We start from the raw sequence: 7,370 nt of genomic DNA on the forward strand, positions 1-7,370 counted from the left end.
GGAAAAAAACGCACAATAATAAGTGTATATAGCACATAGTACATACTCAATAAATTTTGTTGAATGGGAAAAAAATACATTTGAAAACATGAATTATAAAATCAAGTCTTGTCCCTTGATTAAAAAAAAATTGTATGGGCTTCCCTGGTGGCGCAGTGGTTGAGAATCTGCCTATCAATGCAGGGGACACGGGTTTGAGCCCTGGTTCAGGAAGATCCCACATGCCGTGGAGCAACTAGGCCTGTGCACCACAACTAAGGAAGCCTGTAAGCCACAACTACGGAAGGCTGCGAGCCACAACTACTGAAGCCCACGCACCTAGGGCCCATGCTCTGCAACAAGAGAAGCCACCACAATGAGAAGCCTTCACACCGCAATGAAGAGTAGCCCCCGCTTACCGCAACTAAGAAAGCCCATGAGCAGCAATGAAGGCCCAACACAGCCAAAAAATAAATAAATAAATAAATTTATTTTAAAAATCATAGATATAGTCTCAGGGCATAATCAACCCTGTGAACAAAGATTTATGCACAAATATTTATTTCAGAGTTATAGAAATGAAAAAAATGGAAGCAATCTGAATAGGCAATAATAAAAGAATTATGAGATAAATGCTATATCCATGAGGAAATATTATGCAACCCTTTAAGCTATATTTATAACAACTTTAAAGGACATGGGTAAATACTCATGACATAATGTTAAATTTATAAAATCAAAGGCCTACTAAATTGCATTTCAGTACAAGTTTAGCTCTGTAAGGACACAGTGCACAGAAAGAAGAACTGGAAGGGAATATACTAAAATGTTAATAGTGTTTCAGGGTAGTGAGACTATTGAGTTTTTTTTGCCTCTTTACCATATTTCGGAATTTGTCTCAAATAATAAAGATGCATTATTTTGATGATGATAAAAGAGTTAAAAACTAGAAAACTGTTTCTATGGAAGAGAATTTATTCATGTAGCAGCTCAAAATCAATGAAAAAATTATGCATTTATAATATAAACTAAACCCATCAGATGGTTTTAATTATAATGCTATGAGAGTCACATAATTGAGTTTCCATTATCCCCACAGGTAATCTGTTCCAAAGTATAACAATCAAAAAATGTCAACTTTACCTTCAATTCTTTCGTTTCTATTTGGATCCATTATGACTCAGTGACTGTGGGAATATGTGCGCTTATATCACATTCTAACATCTTTCTTATACTAAATAATCTATTCGTTTCATCTTCTCTTCCTTGCATTTTCTTAATTTATTGTCTCTTAATTGTTTTATTTTATTCTGTATTATCTCAAGTTCCTGGGGTGCTAATTCTTTCATTTATTGTCTCCCGACTCTCCCTCATGGTGGATCATTTCCTCATGTAGTCTGTAAGTTTTAATTGTGAGCATATCTTTAGCAGGTACATTGTTTCTTTAGATATTTCAGGTGCTTTGCATTATAAAAGTGTCCTCAAAAAAAGATTTTGTGTTTGCTTCCAGCCCAGCTCTCGGGGATTCCACCCCGTTCAGGACCCATTTTCATACTAATTTCTGGGCTTGGGATTCTCATACCATGTGGATGGTATTAATTCAGATCTTATACCTCTGCATAGGTTTTTTTTTTTAGAAATTTATTTATTTTATTTATTTATTTTTGGCTGTGTTGGGTCTTCATTGCTGCGCGTGGGCTTTCTCTAGTTGTGGCGAGTGGCGGCTACTCTTCGTTGCAGTGCGTGGGCTTCTCATTGCGGTGGCTTCCCTTGTTGTGGAGCACGGGCTCTAGAGCACAGGCTCAGTAGTTGTGGCACACGGGCTTAGGTGCTCCACGGCATGTGGGATCTTCCCGGACCAGGGATCGAACCCGTGTCCCCTGCTTTGACAGGTGGATTCTCAACCACTGTATCATCAGGGAAACCCCTGCATGGAGTTTTAATTTCTCAGAGGAGACTCCTTCTTATGCACAAAGTGCCAAGGGCACAAGCTTCCTTTATGCAACCAGTGTGGTGTGTCTGATGCTCTCTTCACAGTAGGCCAGACCTCCAGGACTCTGCTCTTAAGCAGAGGTCTTGGTTCTAGTTCCCCACCTGGTGTGAGCCCTCAGTCATGGCCTTCATCCCTATATGGATACACAGCCATACACAGCCTGTGACTGGGCCCAGTGTCCCCAGAACTTTGATGTCATCTCATGCACATATTGCTCTAGTTCTGAGTTCCATCTTCTGTTCTGGTGCCTAGGCATTTCCTTTCAAGCTATACATATATTTTAAAAGTTTTTGCATCTTATCCAGAAATCCTATGGTTTGGAGTGAGAGGAGTTCTGTGGAATTCTTGGAACTCTGGAGTGGGAAGAGTTGTCTCAGCTGGATCTCGAGTCCTCAAGAGGGTTTCTGGACAAGAGCATCTCAGACTATATTATTAGCACACCTCGGGTGTTGCCATCCATTTTGAGGGAGTCACAAGAGATTAGTCATTAACAACAGTTAGAGCATCTAACTCTTTCAATTTTTCACCTTTTAAAACAAATTCAAGACTCTTCCTGTATGATAACAATGACCTTCATTTCCTTAAATTCTTTAGTAGGTAGAAATGCTCTAAGAATGTCATCTTTTGTGTATGTTGAGGTGGGCAAAAAAGCTAAGAAGTTACTCTGGACTGTGTTCACCACCCTTTTAGGCATCATCTGAAGACATCCTCAACACCAAACCATGATCAAATTAATTCTTTAAAAATAAACATAACGACAAGAAGAAAACTAGATTTACTTTCTGCATCTTTCCCAAGATTTTTCTTATGACAAATTCCAAAGTGAAGCTTCACCCAAATGAAACATAATTGATAAAGTATGTGCTGTAGTTGCTCAGTTACCATAACAGGGAAATGATGTGGGCTTTTCCCCTCACAGCAAGTCCAGTCCTGAACTTAGGCAAAGAGCTCAATAGAGGAGAAATGAAAGCTACCTTAATGGGGCACCTCTCACCTTTTGCCTCTTGTCCATGCCAGTGGCTACTCTTGCTCCTGAGATCTCTGCCATTTGCACCCACCTTCTCCTTACTGTTGATGAAAAATTTAAGGAGAGGTCTGGATACAGATAAGCACAACCCAAAGGCAATTGATTGGTAGGTTCTCATTTTTAGCTACACCACTAAAATGAGTTTTCCTTAATTATATGATACATCAAAAGAGAGTAATGGTAGGAATTATCTTTTTTAAAAAGACATAACATCGGGCTTCCCTGGTGGCGCAGTGGTTGCGGGTCCGCCTGCCGATGCAGGGGTTCGTGCCCCGGTCCGGGAGGATCCCACATGTCGCGGAGCGACATTCGTTTTCAGTTATGTAGGACATCACCAAGATTTTTGTAAGCTTTTTTGTCACCCGTCATCTCATTGGCTTTACGAGAGTCCTCTAAGAAAAGGAGAGGGAATTATTACTCATCTCACAGCAGAAGCTGTCAGTGCTAAAGGCTCTCAGGTGTCCCCTGGGCAAACCTGGGGCATCTGGGTTAGCATTGACCTGAAACCTTCCTTGAGTCAAGTTTCCCTTTGCAGCCATGATCTTGATTCAGTGGTTCTTTCTAAACTTTGCTTCTCTTAGCTCAATAGTTGGGTCTCACCCTCTCATTCTGATCCCTCTGTATCTCAGCTCCACCACTTACTGAAATTCCCACGCATATCACTGCCCTCCCACCATAAATCTTCCCCCGGGGCTTTCACAGGAGCCAACTGCACATTTATCACTTCAATTGTATTGACCATTGGCCACAATCTTCTAAGTCCTAACAGATGAGGCCGGATGATTCACGCAGGAATGGTAGGAATGACTGTGACAAATCTTTGGAAAGACAAACACGACTTGGTACGTCATTTGTGATGGGAAAATACTCTAGCATGTAAAAGGCATCTGAATTTATTAGCTTGGTGTAGCTATAATGTAACCACTAATGTATGGGATTTTTTTTTTCTCACAGTCTGATAACAGCTTTATTGCATGCAAGCCTTTGTCGTTTATTGCTTCCTATGACTGTAAAGAGAGAAAAGAGCATGTTATGCCTTGACCGGCTGACTTAGATTTGTGATTTATTTGATCAGAAATGTGCTCTCTAACCACAGCACTTCAATTTATGGTTGCAGTTGGTTGGACAGTAGATGAAAAAACATAATTAGAGAGCACTTAGGAAATCGAGCTGCTTCCCTAAATTACAGTTTCTAATTTGGTCATTATTTTAGGCCCCAACGCTGCTTGAGTTCTGATTTTTGCCCCGTAAATTTATAAAACTGATATGGATAAGTCAGAAGGGCTAACTAGGTGATGACAAGGCCGTGGAGTCTCCTTACGTTGCTTCAGCCTGAAGAGGGACATCTGTCTGTCCAGTGTCACACTTTTGTATGTGAGGAGCAGGAAACAGCAGGGAGATGAAAGGGAAGTGCTGGGAGCTACAAGTCTGTGGTGCAAAGATGAAAACACCTGTGGCAGGGACAGAACGTGGACAGAGAGGAGAGAGGCCTGGTGCTCGGCTCTGCCCCGTGCCTGGGCACAGAAACAGTGGTGCAGCATTAGTGTGCAGAGGACGTAAGAAAAACAGATCTCCCAGAAACAGACTCACAGACACAGTAGAACAGACTTGTGGTTGCCAAAGGGGAGGGGGAGTGGGGAAGAAATGGATTGGGAGTTTGGGATTAGCAGATGCAAACTATTATATATAGAATGGATAAACAACAAGGTCCTACTGTAGAGCACACGGAACTATAGTCAATATCCTGTGATAAACCATAATGGAAAAGAATATGGAAAGGAATATATACATGTATAACTGAATCACTTTGCTGTACAGCAGAAATTAGCACAGCATTATAAATCAACTATACTTCAATAAAATAAACTTTTTGTTTATTTTTTTTGTTACTCGTTTTTAAATATCTTTATTCACAAACCTGTTATTATCGGTCAGTTCAAATGCCATATGTATGATAAAATAGATTATAAGAAGTATCATATTTACAATGAAATCATTACTTTATATAGCTGAATCAACTGATAGGCTACCTCCTGCAATAATAACTTAATGGGTCCAATTCTACCTTTTGAATGGACCAATTTTATGATTCTCCTAGAAAGTTTTGAGTTGGGTATAGTTTCTTGGTGCTTCTTTCTGTGATCCAAGGCTTAAGAGAAAATCCCTGGAAACCAGCAACTGGAACCAGGCCTCTCCAGGACTGAGGAGAGACAGGAGTGAGAAAAAAAGACATCCTGTCACATCTTAAAGTCCTACAACTGCTATGCTTTGCAAGAGGAGGAAAGAATCAGTCCCAAGAATTATACTGAACATTTCTCAAACATCAAAATCAAGGATTAATCTCTAAAACAAGTTTGCAGATAGAAGCTCTCCAGCTAGTCATTAACTAAAATGCATATGCAATACAGTCAAGGATGCTGTGCTTACAAAACCACATACATCTTATTTATCTCTAATTTTATTTATTTTATTTTTTTTTATTTTTTTGCGGTACGCGGGCCTCTCACTGTTGTGGCCTCTCCCGTTGCGGAGCACAGGCTCCGAACGCACAGGCTCAGCGGCCATGGCTCACGGGCCTAGCTGCTCCGCGGCATGTGGGATCTTCCCGGACCGGGGCTCGAACCCTTGTCCCCTGCATCGGCAGGCGGACTCTTAACCACTGCGCCACCAGGGAAGCCCTATCTCTAATTTTAAAATAATTCATTGCCTTATTGGGTATGCAAGTGAGCATTGGAGAAAGTTGTGCATCTGCGATACCGGCTGGTGCTAAGGATTTCAGTGCTTCCAGAAGATGGGGGCTAGAGAACTTAACCAGGCACCAGAGGGGTTCTTCTCTCTCAGCCAGGATGCCCCCATTTAGGTCACTTTTGAATTTCGTTTCAAGCTTGTATTGTGCAAATTCTAGTCTTGGTTGTGGATGGTCTCCAAACATTTCTTGAGTCACTCTCTGGATTCTCTCTTTTTCTATTTTGCTTTCATGAATGATCCTTGAATCCATATTTATATCTAGCTCAAGGTTTCTTTCTTGTAGAGGTGTAGTAGAGTTGAGTTTCAAAGGTCTGATTATACTGTTTAAAAACATTAGCCTTAAAAGCGTCCAGATACTGGCTTCTGAGGTCCATTTTCACAGTCTGATGGTGTTTGCTAGCAATTGTCAGTGCCTGACCCAGAAGGGGTAGATTGCTTTTCAGTTGGGAGGAAGAAGTGAAGGCATATGGAGTTTGGGAATAATACACCACGTAAGCAGGTTTGTACTGGTTTGGCTTTCCATACTGTGTTCCCCAGGCAATTCGAATCCATACTGCATTCTCCTCGGCACCTCTGAAGCTGACTGTCACATTTTTTAATGCTCTCTTAAGAATTTTTCTTAAGAATTTTGAATTGTTCCATATCAAAAAGGTCAATGTCTTCACTTGGTCCTTTACTCATCTGAAAAACATCCCAAACTTTCTGATGCCGATGAAATTGAGTATAAATGATGTCTAAAAGGGCTGCATCATTGAGACTTGCACGGTTCTCCTCACAAGGCAGAACCAAGTCCTGAACAAGAGATTCCTTTCTCTGCCGGAAGTTTTCAGTCTGCAGTTGATTTTCAGACAAAAAATTCCAGGTTTTAGTATTGTCATCATTTCAGTCATTGGGATTTTCAAGATGGTCCTCCTGAAAAACTCGGAAACAGTTTCATCCATCTCTTTGGCACTTGGGACTTGCGGCAGTCGCCAAAGAGTCGCTTCAGAGGCGTGGGACCAGGCTTCTTCAAGGCTCCCGCCACACTTGGGGGCCTGATGCCATGCCCCCAGGGGTTCTCTTACCGTGTCCCACATGGCCGGCCGGCTCTCTCCTCATCAGCTGCTCCCCAAGAAAATAAATTTTAAAAAAAGAAAAGAAAAGCAGATCTCCAAGGCCATGACTCTGAAGAGTGGCTGGCATATAATGTTGATAAGGATGGTCTGGGGTAGACTAAAGAAGAGAACACCTGAAGTTGGCAGAAAGAATAACTGTGGGTGGGATTATTGATTTATTTTCAGTATTTAGCAGATATACTGAATCTCTTTTATCTTTTAATTTTTAACATCTTTATTGGAGTATAATTGCTTTACAATGGTGTGTTAGTTTCTGCTTTATAACAAACTGAATCAGCTGTACATATACATATATCCCCATAACTCCTCCCTCTTGCGTCTCCCTCCCACTCTCCCTATCCCACCCCTCTAGGTGGTCACAAAGGACCGAGCTGACCTCCCTGTGCTATGCGGCTGCTTCCCACTAGCTATCTATTTTACGTTTGGTAGTGTATATGTGTCCCTGCCACTCTCTCACTTCGTCCCAGTTTACCCTTCCCCCCTCCGTGTCCTCAAGTCCATTCTCTAC

The 7,370-nt window shown here is 41.4% G+C and overlaps 1 pseudogene; it reads right to left on the minus strand.

The window, feature by feature from the left end:
• Positions 1-5,682: 5,682 nt before the first annotated feature.
• LOC114896640 lies at positions 5,683-6,911 on the minus strand (annotated as a pseudogene).
• Positions 6,912-7,370: the final 459 nt, after the last annotated feature.

Source organism: Monodon monoceros, unplaced genomic scaffold (genome assembly GCF_005190385.1).
Source record: "Monodon monoceros isolate NGI ecotype Baffin Bay Population unplaced genomic scaffold, NGI_Narwhal_1 Super_Scaffold_16, whole genome shotgun sequence".
NCBI classification, from domain to species: Eukaryota; Metazoa; Chordata; class Mammalia; order Artiodactyla; family Monodontidae; genus Monodon; species Monodon monoceros.